We start from the raw sequence: 20,265 nt of genomic DNA, 5'->3' as shown, positions 1-20,265 counted from the left end.
CAGGAGCCAGGAACTCAATCCAGGTCTCCCATGTGGGTGTCAGGGACACAACCACTTGAGCCATTACCTGCTGCCTGCCAGAAAACAGTGGCAGGAAGCTGGAAATGGGAGATGAGCCAGAACTCAGACCTAGGCCCTCCAATACGGCACACAGGTATCCTGACCAGCCTCTTTTTTTCTTTTTTAAGATTTATTTATTTATTTGAAAAGCAGAGTGAGAGAGAGAGAAAAGCAGAGTGAGAAACAGAGAGAGAGAATCTTCCATTCCCTGGTTCACTCTCCAAATGGCACCAACAGCAAGGGCTGGGTCAGGCTGAAGCTAGGAGCCAGAAAACTCCTCCTGGTCTTCCACATGGGTAGTAGGGGCCCAGGCACTTGAGCCGCCTTCCACTGCCTTCCCAGGTACATTAGCAGGAAGTGGATTGGAAGCAGAGTAGCTGGAATTCAAACTGGCCCTCTGATATGAGATGAAGGAGTTGTAAGTAGCGGCTTAATCTACTGTGCCACAGTGCTGGTCCCTCAACCAGTATCTTAATTATTGTGCCAAATGCACACTCCAGAGCATTTAGTTTTATTTATTTATTTATTTATTTATTTATTTATTTTTATTTGGAAGACAGAGTTATAGAGAGAGGTAGAGACAGAGAGAGGTCTTCCATCTGCTGGTTCACTCCCCAGATGGCCGCAATGGCCGGAGCTGTGCCGATCCAAAGCCAGGAGCCAGGAGCTTCTTTCGGGTCTCCCATGTGGGCACAGGGGCCCAAGGGCTTAGGCCATCTTCCACTGCTATCCCAGGTCATAGCAGAGAGCTGGATCGGAAGAAGAGCAGCTGGGACTAGAACTGGTGCTCATATGGGATGCTGGTGCTGCAGGCGGAGGATTAACCAAGTGAGCCATGGCGCCGGCCCCCCAAGCATTTAGTTTTAAAAGAGAGTAGAATCACAAGGATGCTTCCCATAAGATATGACCCACTGGTATCAGAGTTCAGGCTTCTGGGAGGGAGGTCTTTGGCTTTGCAGGTATCTCTATTTATAAATGCCTGTGGCATCCTTATTTCTTGAATTTCCAAGTTTGTCCCCATTATGTGTCTTAGGACAAGTTATACTGAAACTTACCCCTAATTATCAACCTGGTAACTGGCAGAAGAGGTGGGCATAGCTCTTGCGAAGAGCTCTTGGTGCCTGGAGGGGAAGGGAGCTTCTGCAGTGTTTTCCTGCACAGGGAGGGGTGGGCCACTCACACAGATCCTCGGGGTTCCCAGGAGTCTTCAGAGACACTATCTTTGAAGGTCTCTGCCCAGATGTTCCCACTCCATGCATCAGGACCGAGATTTTCTCAACTAGGCTACAACCCACATACCTTGGCTGAGCATTCACTCATTTGGCGGGGGGCCTTTGATTCTATTATATCCCGAGTTTTTCCTCGGTTGCACTAGCTCTCCCAACTTATAAGCTACCAGTGAGACCTTCTAACACTTATTCTTAGCCATAACTACTTGTTAACTGCCCTTTATTTCCAATTATTCCTCTGTGGGGTGTCAATTCAGTTTTTTAATAATCAGTCAATTGCACTGTCATTGTATGCGCCATTTCACCCTCCCCTTGATCCCATGCTTTTCAAAGGCTTGAATTATCACATAAGCCAATGCATTCTCCACCTGCTGTCCCTCTCAAGTCCCTACTACTGATATTTTTAGCAATTGGGCAAGCACTTATGACCAGGATTGTCCTTGCTCACATACCACTGGGGATGGGGTTCCCCTGGCCAGCTGGCAAGCATGTGGCCCCATCCCCACACTGAGCTTGCTGTTTCAGTACCAACAGTATTGACTGGGTTCTTCAGGAAGTAGCCATCAAGGCAAAGTCAGGAGTGCAAGAGATTTATTGTGGGTCATACTTGTTAAAAAACACAAGAAGTGGAGCAGGAAGTAGTCACCAAAAGTCTCTAGGCCACAATGCAGGTCTGACATCTGTAAAAAGAGAGGAGAATGGAAGGAGGACTGAGAGGGAGGAGTCTCAGACTGAGAAATGACTCTAAGAAATCTTGACCCAACCCTAGAGTTGAGCACCCGGGACACGAACCAGTACCCAAATGGGATGCCGGTGCTGTAGGTAGTGGCTTTAGCAGCTATGCCACAGCGCCAGCCCCCCAAAATGATTTTAAAATAAATAAATTTGGTCTATGATATTAAATAAGTAATCCAACTGTCACTCAAGGTTCACACTGAGCATCTCAGAAAGAACAGAACTTTTATGGCCGGCGCCGCGGCTCACTTGGACTTGGCTAATCCTCCGCCTGCGGCACCGGCACACGGGGTTCTAGTCCCAGTTGGGGCGCTGGATTCTGTCCCGGTTGCTCCTCTTCCAGTCCAGCTCTCTGCTGTGGCCCGGGAGGGCAGTGGAGGATGGCCCACGTGCTTGGGCCCTGCACCCGCATGGGAGACCAGGAGGAAGCACCTGGCTCCTGGCTTTGGATCGGCGCGTAGTGTGGCGTAGTGCGCCAGCCGTGGTGGCCATTTGGGGGGGTGAACCAATGGAAGGAAGACCTTTCTGTCTCTCTCTCACTGTCTAACTCTGCCTATCAAAAAAAAAAAAAAAAAAAAAAGAAAAGAAAGAAAGAAAGAACAGAACTTGGTGCTAAGTCTTCATTAGAGTTTTTACAAAGGAGCCCAAGACAGTGTCCTTTATTTTGGGAAGCTGACCCTTTACCCTTTCCAGAGACATGAGACTCAGACACACATGGAATAGAAAACCAATCAGTTGAAAAGGAACAGCCAAGTTATGAGATCGTTTAGGGTAGAGAACCAAAGCTTATTCATCTATGTATACCCAGAGTCCTTAACAATATCTAGAATATCATTTACTGCTCCATAAATATGACTTGGTCAAAGGAAGAATGAATGCATGAACAACACTTAATGAAAAATGATTTCTGGGTGAGCACAAGGGAGTTGAGACTAGGGAGTAGTGTGGGATAGCCACAGAACTGGCAGTGCCATTTGTAAGTGTTTCAGCTATAAGATGATGACTCCTGGATCCTTACCTCATTTGTTCATACTTCAGACAAATATTTAAAAGAGCTAACTTGATATGGACACCCAGGTAGTTCAAAGGCACCCCAAAAAGCATGCTCAACTTTGAACTCATTTTCTTCTTCCTTTTTTATATAAGATTTACTTGAAAATCAGACAGAGAGACAGAGAGATACAGACACAGAGAGAGAGAGAGAGAGAGAGAGAGAGAGAGAAATCTTCCATTTGCTGGTTCACTCCCCCAGAAGGCCACAATTGGCTCGGGCTAGACCAAGTCTAAGCCAGAGCCAGGAGTTTTCATCTGGGTCTCCCACACGGATGGTAGGGGCCCAAACACTTGGGCTGCCTTCTGCTACTTGCCCAGGTCATTAGCAGGGAGCTGGATCAGAAATGAAGCAGCCAAGCGTCATACGTGATGCCTGCATTGCAGGCAGCGGCTTTACCTGCTGTGCCACAACATCAGCCCCTGAACTCATTTTTTTTCCCACTAATGTCTTATTCTTTCTTCATCTGCTACTGCCACCCAGGTCAGAAACTCAGAAGGCATACCAGACTTCATCTTCTCCTTCAGTCTTAACATTCAATTTGCTACTAAATCTTGTTATTTCTGGTTCTTCAATAGTTTCAGAATTTTTTTTCTGTCCTCTGATCTGCTTCCTTCCTGCTGTTTTTCCTTACCATCAATCTTCCTTATCACTGGCAAAATGATTTTGTTTCCAAAATGGAAATTTAATAATGCTCCTCTCTTCCTTAGATTATCTAATAGCTCCTCGCTGGTGTAGGGCAAAACTCATACTCCTTGGTTAGCCAAGCTGACGATGTCTTCCACGACCTGGTCCTGCTTTCTTCCTTTTAATTCCAGGAGTTTCTGGGGATGAAGACTGTATTCTCTTCATCTGTGGAGTTCTGGGGGCTAACACAGTTTGGGGAATTCAATACCATTTGCCTAAGTGAATGATTGAGGAGACAATACCTGAGTGGGCTGGAAGATGGATAAACTATGATAGACAATCTACTCTGGATTCCTAAACTATTACTGGATTTCTATGTTGAGTTTATCGATGAAAGACACTCCTTGGCCAGTGCTGTGGCTCAATAGACTAATCCTCCACCTAGCGGCTCCGGCACACCGGGTTCTAGTCCCGGTTGGGGCGCCGGATTCTGTCCCGGTTGCCCCTCTTCCAGGCCAGCTCTCTGCTGTGGCCCGGGAAGGCAGTGGAGGATGGCCCAAGTGCTTGGGCCCTGCACCTGCATGGGAGACCAGGAGAAGCACCTGGCTCCTGCCTTCGGATCAGCACGGTGCGCCGGCCGCAGCGCGCCAGCCGTGGCGGCCATTGGAGGGTGAACCAACGGCAAAGGAAGACCTTTCTCTCTGTCTCTCTCTCTCACTATCCACTCTGCCTGTCAAAAAAAAAAAAAAAAAAAAAAAAAGAAAAAAAAAAAGAAAGAAAGAAAGGAAGGAAGAAAGAAAGACACTCCTTGTTATTAATATTTCTATCTCCATGGCTTGTCAAGTTCTTGGCACAAAGTTCATATTCAAAAGATATTGGATTAATACATTAATGAATGGTGTTATAATGTAGTCAGCCAAGCAAACACTTATTTTGGAAAATGTAATGCTCAATTAATTACAGAACTCCTTATTTCATGAAGAGATGAACGCTCTTAATTCTTTGTGAAGGGGTCACTACGCTGGCCACATATCTGAGCAGAGAGAACAGGGCTCACGGCAATTTAATCAAGTACATATTTTATTGCCAAGAATGCAGACCTGCTGGGATGAGAGGACACCTGTCTTCTAGAGGTCAGTGGCTCTGGCCCTAGATTTATTAACTGTAACCAGATCTAGCCAACATGCTGCCAAAACAGGGATATCCCAAGGTGCTATTACCGGATGCTAATTTTGGATAAATACCTCCTTGAGGCTTTAAGTCTTTCAAAATGAAGACTGTATGCTCTAATCATAAATGTTATTGGAGTTTCCATGTCTGGTGAATAATTAAGCTCATGTTTTGCAGTTGGGATGTGTACCGGACATGCTCCATTTCTGTACTTACACTGAGGTTCAGAAATCAATATTTTACAAGATCCCAGGAACTTGTTTGCAAAGTAGCATATTTTGAAAAAGCAACTCTGGTGCAATATGATCACTCCCTTCGGAGAAACTGCAAGTAAATTTAGTAGTTAAAGCTCCTGCCAGCATGTTTCTGGCCAATAAAAAAGGATATCTCCCACTGCCAGTTACTCTTATCTGGTGCTTTTCCCAATGCCTAATTTGAAGAAACTGCATTTTGCTGCAGGTTCAGGCCTCTGGCTAATCTTACCCTTGAACTTTTCCCTAACTGTTAAGATCCTCCCAAGCTTTTGAGGAAACTCAGTGGTTCATCACGTAATTAGTGCTTTTTTCCTGAAAACACAGAAGTTACAGCTGGTTAAACTATCAATAGTCAAGACTGTACAACATCTCTTTTCTTGACAGGAAGGGTATTAATTGACCTTATTAGTTAAATGAGGAGGCTAAAAATAATAATCTTCCATCATTAAACTGCAATGCGGCTAAATGCCTTCTGCTATCATGCCAACGCGGAAGGATTTTTCTTGGTTTCAGTTCAACTTGTGAGAAACTTCAACAAGCAAAGCTTAAGTCTGAAAGTGAGACGGTTTCCTTTTGACCCTCTCGGGCAGAGAATGGAGAGGTGAAGAGGAAGGAGGCCACACATTCATCCTGATCAACACGAGGCATGGCTCTTTAGGGAAAGATTTCCCCAGAGATCACAGAGTGTTGTCTACAATTCTCTCTCTCTCTCTCTCTTTCTCTCTCTTTTTTTTTTTATTTGACAGGCAGAGTTAGACAGTGAGAGAGACAGAGACAGAGAAAGGTCTTCCTTCTGTTGGTTCACCCCCAAAATGGCCGCTGCGGCCGGAGCTACTCCTATCTGAAACCAGGAGCCAGGTGCTTCCTCCAGGTCTCTCATGTGGGTGCAGGGGCCCAAGCACTTGAGCCATCCTCCACTGCCTTCCCAGGCCACAGCAGAGAGCTGGACTAGAAAAGGAGCAGCCGGGACTAGAACCCGGTGCCCATATGGGATGCTGGCACTGTAGGCAGAGGATTAACCAAGTGAGCCACAGCACCAGCCCCCTATAGTTCTCTAAGAAATTTATTAGGCAATTTGATTTTTAATACTTCTGCAATCTTGGTGTAGTGGCTTTTTATAGCTCTATGTTTTGTGTTTAAATGCATATCTCCACATCAAAATGGGTAGCTGTACATATCACCCTGTCCTGCTGTTTCCAATATGAGTTATTTCTTAATTATTTGCAAACTTAGGATTCCATTTGAGAACAATTAGAAATGTCCCTAACTGTGAGCAAAGCTCCTCACCTGGTACCTTCAGAATCCGTCAGTAGCAAAGGCAGCCTGACAGATTTTGGTACCTAGGGATACTGAGGAGGGCAGGGTAGCCTGGGCTCTGGCAGCTGCTAAGTTACTTAGATTATTACCTGTGGACAAGGAACAGAAACAACACCTACTGAATGCAACACAGTGCTTTTAAATCTAACAGGTTAAATCTAAAGGTTAGGTAAACTTTGTCAGCTAAAAAGAAAATTAGCAGCAGCAGCAACACCTTGTGCCTACAACTTTTTGTTCTAGGCCCTGATGACATAACAGTATGTAACACACTGCCTGCTCCACCCTGCCCAGGCTGGCTGCAGAGAAAGGATATGTGCATACAAGTTGCTGTCGACATAGATGATGAGCTTAGGTGGCACATCTTTGAAGGGATGTGGAGTCAGGGGATCAGGGAGATTTGTCAAGGAGAAAAGCTGGAGCTTAGTCCTGGTGGAGGGGCAGGTAAGCTGACCAGTGGGCGGAGCAATCTCAAAGCCGTCACAGTTGCAAAAGCCACTCTTACTGACTTCACTGAACATCTTGGGTCCTCAGTGATTAAAAATTCATGGGGTAAGGAGTTGGGAGAGGACTTAAAAGTTATTGACTGGAGGCTGGCGCTGTGGCATAGGGGGTAAGGCCACCGTCTACAGTGCTGTCATTCCATATGGGCACCAGTTTGAATCCCACCTGCTTCACTTCCAATCCCACTCTCTGCTATGGCCTACGAAAGCAGTGGATGATGGCCCAAGTCCTTGGGCCCCTGTACCCATGTATGAGACCTGGAGGAAGCTTCTGGCTCTGGGCTTTGGATCAGCCCAGCTCTGGCTGTTGCAGCCATTTGGGGAGTGAACCAGTGGATGGAAGACCTCTCTCTCTCTGCCTCTGCTTCTCTGTAATTCTACCTTTCAAATAAATAAATCTTTTTTTTAATCATTGACCTTTTTTTTAAACTGAATATTTTCATTCTGGTCATGTGAGAATAAAAATTTGTTGCTTGTTTTAAAATACTTGTTTCGGAGGCAGGTGTGTGTGTCATAGCCGTTAATATGCCAGTTGGAATACATCCCTTATCAGAGTGCCTGGGTTCAAGTGCCAGCTCCACTCCTGATTCCAGTTTCCTGAGAATGGTGATAGCTGCAGTGATGATAGTTCAGGTAGTTGGGCCTGAAGTGGTGATGGTTCAAGTAGCTGGGTCCCTGCTACCCATCTGGGAGACCCGTGTTGAGTTGTAGCTCCTGGCTTCTGCCCGGCCCAGCCCTGGCTTTTGCAGGTATTTGGGGAATAGGCAACAGAAAGAAAATTTCTTTTTCCATATGCCTCTCAAAATAAATAAATAAATAATGCTCATTTTCTTTGACTAAATCAAGTACTTTGTGAAATGCAGAACAGAAAAAAATCTGGCATAAGACTAAAAAAAAATTTCTGCACCTATCTGTGCCTACCTTTCTTTTGGAATAACATAATAGACTTGATATTTGGCCTTAATATTTAATCATAATTCTGAACTTCCCAACTTTATATATAGTTTAACAAATCATACTTAAGGGAAGGCATTTGGTCCAATTTAGTAGATCAGGCATTCAATTAGGGTGGTGGAAATGAGGAGGGGGAGAAGTGTATAGATTCAAGATCTTCATAGGCCATTTAGTTTAGACATAACCTATTATGTGAAGAACCAGTGGGTGGGTAAATAACATCTTCCACAAGACACCTACCTACAGAACATAAAGGGATTTGATGCCCTATTGTAAGTAGAAATTATGAAAAGAGAGAAGGAAGACCAGCGCCGTGGCTCACTTGGCTAATCCTCCACCTGCGGCGCCAGCACCCTGAGTTCTAGTCCCAGTTGGGGCACTGGGTACAAGTCCCAGTTGCTCCTCTTCCAGTCCAGCTCTCTGTGTGGCCCAGGAAGGCAGTGGAGGATGGACCAAGTGCCTGGGTCCCTACACCCACATAGGAGACCGGGAGGAAGCACCCGGCTCCTGGCTTCGGATTGACGCAGTGCCAGCCGTGGCAGCAATTAGGGGAGTGAACCAACGGAAGAAAGACCTTTCTCTCTGTCTCTCTCTTACTGTCTATAACTCCCTCTCTGTCTCTCTCACTGTCTAACTCTGCATGTCAAAAAAAAAAAAAAAAAAAAAAGAGAGAGAGAGAGAAAGAGAGACAGAGTAGGAAAATAACCTAGTATTGACATACTGGGCATAGAGCCGCTCCCTTGGGACCCTACCTGTTCTTTATTCTTTCATTCATTTAAAAAATAATTTACTGTATTTCCCACTATTCACAGGTACTACCAGTTAGGAACTATATATACAGTAGTGAACAAAACAGGTATGTTTCATGCTTTCATTAAGCTATAGGAAGACAGATAATAAGTAGATAAGTAAAGTGGTATATAATTATGCATTCATTCATTGCAAGAAATAATTATTGCGGTCCACGTTGTAGCTAGTGGGCTAAGCCTCTGCCTGTAGCGCTGGCATCCCCTATGGGCACTGGCTCTAATCCTGGCTACTCCTCTTCTGATCCAGTTCTCTGCTGATGGCTGGGAAAGCAGTAGAAGGTAGCCCAAGTCCTTGGGCCCCTGTACCCCTGTGGGAGACCCAGAAGAAGCTCCTGGCTCCTGGCTTTGGATCAGCCCAGCTCCAGCCATTGCAACCATTTGGAGAATGAACCAACGGATGGAAGACCTTTCCTTTTCTCCCTCTCTGTGTCTGTAACTCTACCTACCTTTCAAATAAATAAATAAAATATTTCTTAAAAAAGAAATAATTATGGAACACATATGTGTTGGAAAATATGTTGGGTTTTGGGAACACAATGAGAAGCAATAAACAAAAACAAATAAGTCTCTCTCTTCCTAGAGTTGATTTTCTAAGAGGAGAGCAACTTACCCAGAGCTACACTCAAAAGGGTAATGATGTGGGGCCAGTGCTGTGCCACATGCTGAGTCTTTACCAAACTCATATCAGTTATTTGAAATGATAATGTATCTAGATTTCTCAAATTATAACGCACAGACTTTGCCAAGGAGATTTAACTCCATAAACTCAAAGTATCTCCCTAAGACTCAGTGGAATATGCTTAGATTTTTAATTATGAGACACCTCCAGACTTTCTGTTATAAGTTCAAGTTGAATTGGTATTTGTTAGAATGTAAGAAGATGCAAGTGATTTATATACATGCGTGCCAGTTAGAAACTCCAAATATATTCTTTATAGATTAAGAGGTGGGGCTATTTATGGCTTTAGAAAATTGTTGCAGGATTTATGATTATTTTGTTCCATTCTAATTTGTCCCTATAGTTGTGTGCTTCACATACTAACGCAAACTTCTTCAAATTTTTTTCCTAATTTCTCAGAAATCTAAAGATTTTGTGTATGTTTACAGCTTGTCCCTCAATTTTATGACTTTTCATTTTTTATTATGTTTTAGTCTGTATGAAAACATTACCCTAGCAATTGAGAGTCGCTAAACACTGCTTCCCTAATCAACATGGAGAAATTCTTTCATTTAAGAGGCTAGACAGAGCATGGAAAATTCACTATGTTCAATAAGTGCTTGATTCCATCAATTAGGCACTTTTGAAGACAATTGCCTTTCATGATCATCGCTGGCCCGTGACGATTCATATCATCACCAGCACAGAAACGTGTCCTGCTCTATTTCTCAGATCAGATGACTCATTCACTCTCGAAATGGCTATTTCAAACCTTGACTTCTGCAACCTCTGACCACTCCCTCCTGCCCTCTAATTGGCAACAGCTTACGTCACCTACATTGTAAAGAGAAGTCCCATTTCTCAATATAAAACATACAAGCCTACTTTTTCTCCTTCCTGTGCTACAGTACAGTGCATAGCCTCACTGCCCTTTAACGTTATTCCCTCTTTCCTCATTTAGATTCAAATCCTCCCTCCTCCTAAGGAACATGACACGACCACAGTATCAGCTGCCTTTTCTTCCTTTGTATACTCATTCTCCCTCCCTCTCTCTCTCTTTCTCTCCCTCTCTTGAGGTTACATCCTTCATATCAAGCTCTACATATGTTCAAGTCACTCCCAATTTTTTTTAATTTTAATTTTTTTTTTTGACAGGCAGAGTTAGTGAGAGAGAGACAAACAGAAAGGTCTTCCTTCTGTTGGTTCACTCCCCAAATGGCTGCTACAGCCAGTGCACTGCCATCCAAAGCCAGGAGCCAGGCGCTTCCTCCTGGTCTCCCATGCGGGTGCAGGGCCCAAGCACTTGGGCCATCCTCCACTGCCTTCCCGGGCCACAGCAGAGAGCTGGACTGGAAGAGGAGCAACCAGGACAGAATCCGGCGCCCTGACCCGGGACTAGAACCTCAGCACCGGCCAGATTGCAGGACTTTTTAAAAATTGGGAGTGGTGGCACTGTGGATCACTAGGCTAATCCTCCACCTTGCGGCGCCGGCACACCGGGTTCTCTGCAAGGGAGACCAGGAGAAGCACCTGGCTCCTACCTTCAGATCATCACGGTGCGCCAGCCATAGCGGCCACTGGGGGGTGAACCAATGCAAAAGGAAGACCTTTCTCTCTGTCTCTCTCTCTCTCACTGTCCACTCTGCCTGTCAAAAAAAAAAAAAAAAAAAGTCATGCAATCCCAATCTCCTCCAGCGATCATGCCCATCCCCCCTCTTGGGCCCTGATTTTAACTGTGTGATTTGTTCTTGCTGTGCTGCTGCTGTAGATGCTTTTCAAACAGCCATCTCCTCCTTCTTTCTTTCCTTCCTTCTTGCCTTCCTTTCTTCCTCTCTCTCTCTCTCTCTTTCTTGATGTATTTATTTCAAAGGCAGAATGACAGAAAGATGGAAAGAAAGAGAGATCTTCCATCTGTTAGTTCTATCTACAAGCGGCTGCAACAGCCAGAGGTAGGCCAAGCCAAAGCCAGGAGTGGCAGGAGCTCCAGTGCCTGGGCCATTATCTACTGCCTCCCAGGCATATTAACCAGTAGCTGGCCTGGAAGCACAGAGTAGACAGAACTTGCCCAGGTGTTCTGATATGGGCTGCAGTGTCACAAACGGAGGTTTACCCTGCTGTGCCATTATGCTGGCCTCTCTGCTTCTAACAGAAGCTGATTTGGCGGTGGAGCAGCAATGGATCTAGTCAAAGAGCTATATTTCCTAGACTCCTTTGCAGCTAGGAGTGACCAGGTGACACAGTCGTGGCCAATGATGTGTAAACTGAAGCCAGACAGGGATGTATAGCGAAGTTTTGCTTTCTTGATACAGGCCCCAGACCTTTTCCCCAGATCTTTTCTCCTTCTTCCTATCTGCAACACTGATGCGAGAATGGGCAGACATCTTGAATTCACCATGAAAAAAAAATAAAAAGCCATACATTGTGGATGACTGAAGAGAAAGACCAAAGGATGATGTCATCATGGAGCCACTGCACTGACTCATCCTCCATCATTCTTGTTTTGTGAGAAAAACAACCCTATTTGGATAAGCCACTGTCATCAAATCCCCTCACAGTTGACCAAATACAGTTTCTCATTGATGCTCTTGCTCCCTCCATTTCCTTACCTTCCACTCTTGCTCAGACCATCCAGTTCTGCCTTCTGGCCCATCACCAGTGACGTACATACTGTCAAATCCAGGAGATATTTAGCAGTTCTCATACCACTTCACCTCAAAGCAGCATTTGACTCTTGTTGCCCTTGACCTCCTTTTTGAAGCACTTTCTGTCCATGGCTTCCAAGACCAGTACATTTTGAGCTTTCCCTTTCACCTCATACAAGGGACTCCCCCTGTCTCCTCCATGGGTTCTTCCTCTTACAGCCTCTAGGACAGGCCATGGCCTTTGCCACGTGCTGTTCCCTCTGTCTGAATGTTCTCTTTCTCCTCTAGTTCTCCATCCCTTCTTGGCTTTCTCAGGGAATCCTCCCTTGGTCTCCTTTTGAGATCATATTTCCTTATTTTCTGTTCCTTCATAGCTCTTAGCACAGTTACAACTTTAACTTATTTAAATTTAAATTTTTTTTAAAGATTTATTTATTTATTTGAAAGGCAGTGTTACACACAGAGAGAGAGAACAGAGAGAGAAAGAAAGAGATCTTTCATCCACTGGTTCACTTCCCATTTAAATGGCCACAGTCTGCTTGAGCCAGACTGAAGTCAGGAGCCTGGAACTCCATATGGGTCTCCCATCATGGGTGGTAGGGCCCAAGTACTTGGGCCATCATCTGCTATTTTCCCAGGTGCATTAGCAGAGAGCTGGATTGGAATGGGGAGCAGCTGGAACTAGAAACAGCACCCGTATGAGATGCTGGTGTCCGCAGGCTACAGCTTAACCCACTGGCACAATGCCAGCCCTGTTCTATTTTATATCAACACATAACATTCTCTGCTGCTAGAAATGGAATCTTATCTAGGTTTAATTTGTAACTTTAATAAATTCTAGCATTAGGAGCTCCATCTGCAATATTTAAAGAAAATTCTACTTTTGCTGTTATGTTGTAAGAATTTAAAAGTTCAGGGCTGGTGCTGTGGCGCAGAGGGTTAATGCCCTGGCTTGAAGTGTCGGCATTCCATTTGGGCGCAGGTTTGGGACCCGGCTGCTCCACTTCCAATTCAGCTTTCTGCTATGGCCTGGGAAAGCAGTTGAAGATGGCCCAGATCCTTGGGCCCCTTCACCCACATGAGAGACCTGGAAGAAGCTCCTAGCCTCTGGCTTCAGATCGGCACAGCTCTGGCCATTGCAGCCAATTGGGGAGTGAACCATTGGATGGAAGACCTCTCTCTCTCTCTCTCTCTCTCTCTCTCTCTCTGCCTCTCCCCTATGTAACTCTGACTTGAAAATAAATAAATAAACCTTAAAAAAAAAAAGAATTCAAAAGGTCAAGGCTTCTCAACCTGTGTTTTCATTTGTTGTTCCCTTTGATTCACACATCTGTTGGTAATGGTAGATCTGAATACCTTTCAGTTAAGTACTTACCCTAACAACTAATCATGATAAACATCATATTGTTACAATATTAGACCAGGTTCATGGAAGGAGTGGGGTGTTGCCCAACTGAGGAAATTTCTTCTTGTAAGGTGTTGTTAAAGTCACAAAACATAGGACTTTAAGCTACTTCCATTTTAGAAAGATGAAGGACATGTCCTGGATACAACTGGAGAATAATTTGAGGGAGACCTCTCCATCCATGGGAGATGAAGGTGGACCTCTCCCTATTGCCTTTGCCAGCTCACCTGGATTCCTGTCTTTCTCACTAACAGTATGCTGAGACACCTTTGGGAATAGGAATCCATCCCTTTCTACTCTCATTCCATTTGGCTTGGGTGGCACATCCACTCTTTAGATCCAGGATGAACATGCAATTCAAGCCTCGCTCATCTTTGCATTTCATCCACCTTGCAACAGTGACTGACTCAGAGGGAGAACTTAATTGAATACTCCAACCAGAGCTAAGATTTGCTGAAATTCTTTGGAAAGGAAGACTCTCTTTTGGTATTATTAAGCTAGAAGAATATAATCCTGGAGTCACTGGAGACATTTTCTCTCTGTTCAAAATTTCATGAAAAAAAAATGGAATTTAAAAATAATGCAGAGGGCAGGGATGGCATTGTGGCATAATGTGTTAAGCTGCCACCTGCAAAGCCAGCATCCCATATGGATGCCAGTTTGAGACCTAGCTGCTCTACTTCTGATACAGCTCCCTGCTATTGCATCTGGGAGAGCAGCAGAAGATGGCCCAAAAGTGTCTGGGCCACTGCACTTGCGTGGGAGATCCAGAAGAAGTTCCTGGCTCCTGGCTCCAGCCTAGCCCAGCCTTGGCCATTGCAGCCATCTGGGGCGTGAAGCAGCAGGTGGAAGATCTCTCCCCCTCTCTGTCTGTAACTCTGACTTTCAAAATAAATAAATCTTTAAAAATGCATATTTTCCATGAATATTTTGAAGCCCCCTTATATATCTAGCAAAACTAACTCAAGGGACCGTTGCTGTGGAGAAGTGAGTAAAGCTGCCACTTGCAATGCCATGTGGACACTGATTCAAGACCCAGCTGCTCCACTTCTGATCCAGCTCCCTGCTAATGGCCTAGGAAAGCAGCACAAGATGGCCTAAGTGCTTGGGCCCCTGTGACCCACATGGGAGTCCCAGAAGAAGCTCCTGGCTCCTGGCTTCAGCCTGGCCCAGCCCTGGCTGTTTTGGTCACCTGGGAGGAGTGAACCAGCGGATGGAAGATCTCTCTGTAAACCTGACTTTCAAATAAATAAATAAATCTTTTAAAAAAGAAAAGAAAAGTTGGACCCTCTGTTAGCTGTGAAGACTAGAAATCTTAAAACCCAGCCGTAGGGAGAGTGGCTAAATTCCATGTAGGCAATGGCATGCAAGGATGGTCCGATCTGAGGTCTCTCTTTGGGAGCTCTAGGTAATCGTCATGAGCCAAAGGCAGATCTGGACTCAGAACAGTTGGAAATAAAGGGACCAGGAAGAGCAATCTAGCTGGGAAGGCTGTGGATGCAAAGTGAGAACACAGGACAGGCTCCCGCAGGCTGTCCTACTTCACCGACTCCTCAAAACACCAACCTCAAGAAGCTACAGAAATCTTAGGTGTTAGTCCCTAATCATAGGCTGCTCAAGGAAAGAGAACCCAACTAAAGCTGCCATGTCAAGAGCTAAATTTTCTTGTGTATGTTTATCTTAGAATGCCTACTGCAAAAAAATGATATTTCTATTTCTGTATTCTATTACCCATTGGAATAGTTCTATATTCTAATCACCACTTTGGAGACAGCATTATCATACTCACTGGGGCAGATGATGGTAATAACACTATCATTTATTGCTCATTCTACATGCCCAATACTGTTCTAGATAAACTAAATCTCATTTTATCCTTTCCTTCAGCAACCCTCTGAGTTAGTTATTATTTTCCATTTACAGAAAAGGAAACTGATCCTATCCTAGAAAATTGAAGTTAATTTGCCCAGAATTCCACGGCTGATAAATGGCCAAGCCAGGACTGTAACCCTGGGCCACACTGTCCCAGTAAGGTGTTGAGTTCTTTAAGCAGTGTTGCTTAAATCATGATTGAATTAGTCTGCTTCTTCAGTAAGCAAAACTGAGATCACAGCCCATTTCTCAGGATCTGTTTCTAGACTGAAAGGATCATGCTGCCCCCTATCACCTATGGTGACTTTGCCCGCTGTTAATTTTGAGAAAAAATAATGTCTGCATTTATATTGTAATATACACTTCCAAAAACGTTTTACCCCAACTTACTACCTGTATTATAAGCATTCTAGCCCACCTATATGTGCACAAAAATTACTGCAAAAACTTTTGTGAATATGAATTCAATTTGTGGTTAAGGCTAGTTACACTCACGGTAATTTTACTCACTTTTCCTATGACCTATCTTGTAAAAGTTCAGGTCTTTTTCCTATAGAAGTAAAAAAGTGAGTTAATTTTTTCCATTCTTTCTTTTTCAGACCACTTCTTTTACTGGAAATTTTCAAGCGTACACAAATGCCAAGAGAAGAATGAGTCTCCAAGAATTACCCAGCTTCAATAATGATAATTTTTCCAGTAAGTTTGATTTTATGACTTCTGGTAGAGTTCTTTCTTAAATAGTCTCTGATCTAGTTATTATTTCATTCAGATGATATCTTCTTTACACTGATTAACCATGATTGACATAGGAGACATTGCATACACTCTTAGATGCTATTGTTGGAGTAATTCATCAGAGGCCACGTAGTATTTCTGTTTTAAGTGGGAGCATGAGTGCTTTAAGTGTTGGCTTAGCTTGGGTCTGAAAATGAATGTTTGGCATTTGTTAGACCCTTGAGTTGGTCCATACCGATCCTTTTATTTTTATTTTTTAAGATTTTATTTATTTGTTTGAGAGGTAGAGTTACAGAAAGAGAGAGGGAGAGACAGGTCTTCCATCTGCTGGTTCACTCCCCAAGTGGCACAATGGCCGGAGCTGGGCAGATCTGAAGCCAGGAGCTTCTTCCGGGTCTCCCACACGGATGCAGGGGCCCACGGACTTGGGCCATCTTCCTGCTTTCTCAGGCCATTAACGGGGAGCTGGACTGGAAGAGGAGCAGCTGGGATATGAACCAGGGCCCATATGGGAGGCCGGCGCCGCAAGCAAAGGCCTAGCCCACTACACCACAGCACTGGCCCCAGTCGTTCATTTTTTAAAAGCATTTATTTTTTTTAAAAAAATATTTATTTAACTTTATTTGAAAGGCAGAGGGACAGTGAGAGAGAGAGAATCTTCTGTCCACTGATTCACTCCCTAAATGCCTACAACAACCAGGGTTTGGCCAGGCTGAAGTCAGGAGCCAGGAGCTCAGCGTGGGTCTTCCCCGTGAGTGGCAGAGATCCAAGTACATGAGCCATCTATCACCTGCTGTTTCCCTAGGTGTTTGTCAGCAGGTAGCTGATCAGAAGAGCAGTGGCTGGGACTTGAACAAGGCATTCTGATATGGGATGTGGGCATCGGGTTTTTTTTTTTTTTTTAAATTTTTAATTAAAAAGGTTGATTGCATCAAGTGCACAGATAAATGAATTAAAATAGTACATGAACAAGTTTTAAGTTTCCCACACGTTGACATTGGTATCCATTCAACTGATCAAAAACAGACAGTCTATGGAGCCGGCATTGTGGCACAGCAGGTAAAGCTGCCACTTGCAGTGCCGGCATCCCATGTGGGAAGAGTCCCAGCTGCTCCACTTCCGATCCAGCTCTCTGCTATGGCCTGGGAAAGCAGCAGAAGATGGCCCAAGTGCTTGGGCCCTTATACCCACATGAGAGACGTGGAAGAAGCTCCTAGTTCCTGGCTTCAGATTGGCTCAGCTCTGGCTGTTGCGGCCAACTGGGGAGTGAACTAGTGGATGAAACACCTCTCTCTCTGCCTCTCCTTCTCTCTCTGTATAATTCTGACTTTCAAATAAATAAATTAATTTAAAAAATGTAGACAGCCGGGCCGGCGCCGCAGCTCACTAGACTAATCCTCCGCCTAGCGGCGCCGGCACACCGGGTTCTAGTCCCGGTCGGGGCGCCGGATTCTGTCCCGGTTGCCCCTCTTCCAGGCCAGCCCTCTGCTGTGGCCAGGGAGTGCAGTGGAGGATGGCCCAGGTGCTTGGGCCCTGCACCCCATGGGAGACCAGGAAAAGCACCTGGCTCCTGGCTCCTGCCATCGGATCAGCGCGGTGCGCCGGCCGCAGCGCGCCGGCCGCGGCGGCCATTGGAGGGTGAACCAACGGCAAAGGAAGACCTTTCTCTCTGTCTCTCTCTCTCACTGTCCACTCTGCCTGTCAAAAAAAAAAAAAAAATGTAGACAGCCCATCTATCTCTATTAGTAAGTTTTGAATAATAACAAATTCTCAAATTTTCTCCATTTTCAAACATCGTATCACTTAAATTTAAGCATATTGCAATCTTGCTTCCAAGATTTAGGGTTTGCCAAACTTTAACATTTAAAAATTAACATTCGGGGGGGGGCACTGTGACTGACAAAAAAATTTTTATGAAAATATTTCCTCTCCCAAAGCATAATTAAAACAAACAAATGGGCCAGCGCTGCAGCTCAATAGGCTAATCCTCCACCTGCTGTGTGGGCACACCGGGTTCTAGTCCTGGTTGGGGTGCTGGATTCTGTCCTGGTTGCTCCTCTTCCAGTCCAGCTTTCTGCTGTGGCCCAGGAAGGCAGTGGAGGATGACCCAAATGCTTGAGCCCTGCACCTGCATGGGAGACCAGGAGGAGGCACCTGGCTGCTGGCTTTGGATCGGTGCAGTGCGCCGGCCGTAGCAGCCATTTGGGGGGTGAACCAATGGAAGGAAGACCTTTCTGTCTGTCTCTCTCTCACTAAGTCTGCCTGTCAAAAAAAAAAAAAAAGAATAAATGATTCACATTAAACAAGAGAAGTTAAAGTCTTTTTCAATTTAATGATGAATGTATGCATGAACAAAATATTCTCCAAAGTACATTTTATTAAAAAACATGGATATTTAAAAGAATTTGGGGGTCACTTTATATTCTTTTTTAAAATATTTTTTGTTAATTTTTAAAAATTTATTTGACAGATAGAGTTAGACAGTGAGACCGAGAGACAGAGAGAAAGGTCTTCCTTCCCTTGGTTCACTCCCCAAATGGCTGCTAAGGCCAGCGCTGCACTGATCCGAAGCCAGGAGCCAGGTACTTCCTCCCAGTCTCCCATGCAGGTGCAGGGGCCCAAGTACTTGGGCCATCCTCCACTGCCTTCCTGGGCCACAGCAGAGAGCTGGACTGGAAGAGGAGCAACCGGGACTAGAACCCAGCGCCCATATGGGATGCTGGCGCCGCAGGTGGAGGATTAACCAAGTGAGCTACGGCACTGACCCTTTATATTCTTTTTAAAAAATATTTATTTATTTGAAAGGCTGAGTTACAGAGAGAGAGAGAGAGAGGGAGGGAAGGAGGGAGGGAGAGAGAGAGAAGGAGGAAGAGAGAGAGAGAGAGAGAGAGAGAGAGATCTTCCATCTCTAGTTCACTCCCCAAACGCCTGCAATGGCTGGAGCTGGGCTGAAGCCAGGAGCCAGGAGCTTCTTCTGGATCTACCTCATGGGTGGCAGAGGCCCAATTACTTTGGCCATCTTCTGCTGCTTTCCCAGGCACATTAGCAGGGAGCTGATCGGTGCCACAGGCAGAGGCTTTACTTAGCTATGTCACAGTTCCAGCCATATCTATACACACACACACACATACACACACACACACATACATACATACCTACATAGATATATATTTTAATGGACAGCCACCTCTAGTTAAGAACCATTTTAACAGCTGTGCCAAATGCTCACCCTCCATTTTGTTAACCATCCAGTCTTAACCTTTCTATTTACACAGAAAATGAACAGAAATTTATCCTCTGCAAAGATAATCGGAACAGAAGATTCAGCTGTCTACATAATGATAGTGTGCATGAAAATATAACTCACAGCTCTTTGCAGGAGGCCCTGGCCAAGCTTTCTGATGCTCACAGCCCTCTGGTGTGATGCCAGCATGCGCCTCCCTGGTTCTGTGGTCACAATTAAACCTGAATAAAACCTCCCTGGTTCTGTGGCCACAACTTATGACTCCTCAGCCAATCTTCTTCAAGATGTGACAAAGTGGGCCAGATAAGAGAGACTGAATATTTCAATCAAAACCTATCCTGCTATTGGATAATACAAAAATATCAACAACAGCAAAATTACACTACTGCCGTATATGCCTGACAGTGGTACCATATGATCGTAGTTTGATACAAATACAACTGTAGTTCAGGGTTTTCTTTTAGAAATTTAAAAAATGAGGCTTTCCAGGGCCAGTGCTGTGGCATAGCAGGTAAAGCTGCTGCCTACAGTGTTGGTGTCCCATATGCATGCTAAGGTCTGAGAAAGCAGAAGATGGCCCAAGTCCTTGGATCCCTGCACCTGCGTGGGGCGTGGGAGACCTGGAACAAGCTCTGGGTCCTGGTTTCAGATCAGCCCAGCTCTGGCTATTGTGTAAATCTGGGGAGTGAACCAGAAGATAGAAGACCTCTCTCTCTCTCTCTCTCTCTCTCTCTCTGCCTCTCTGTAACTCTCTGCCTTTCAAATACATAAATAAATCTTAAAAGACAGAGAGGGAGAGAGAGAGAGATTTTCCCCATCTTTTAGCTAGAAGATAGTATCTCATTTGATTTATAAAATAATTTTTCACAAATAAAAATTTCAAGCTAATTCTCTTCCCTAGGCCCTCAAATGTTTTTTAAATAAATCATATATATTTTGAGCATTTTTTTCTCTTGATTATACATGGTGTAGTTCAAGTCCCCAGTAACCTGGAGTTGGTTTA

The 20,265-nt window shown here is 44.7% G+C and overlaps 2 long non-coding RNA genes across 2 annotated transcripts in view; both read right to left on the bottom strand.

Moving 5' to 3' along the window:
• LOC138848611 (uncharacterized) overlaps window positions 1-20,265 on the bottom strand; it is a 154,135-nt gene that overhangs the window by 84,349 nt on the left and 49,521 nt on the right. The gene's annotated exons all lie outside the window — the stretch shown is intronic.
• Window positions 1,866-20,265, bottom strand: part of LOC149128091 (uncharacterized) — a 35,595-nt gene continuing 17,195 nt past the window's right edge. The window contains exon 3 of the long non-coding RNA XR_016229344.1: window positions 1,866-1,969. This is a non-coding gene — a long non-coding RNA (uncharacterized LOC149128091). The remainder of the gene's footprint in view (window positions 1,970-20,265) is intronic.

Source organism: Oryctolagus cuniculus, chromosome 2 (genome assembly GCF_051225735.1).
Source record: "Oryctolagus cuniculus isolate XC-2025 breed Fujian yellow rabbit chromosome 2, ASM5122573v1, whole genome shotgun sequence".
Classification (NCBI taxonomy): Eukaryota; Metazoa; Chordata; class Mammalia; order Lagomorpha; family Leporidae; genus Oryctolagus; species Oryctolagus cuniculus.
This window is presented reverse-complemented; position numbering and strand designations above follow the sequence as displayed.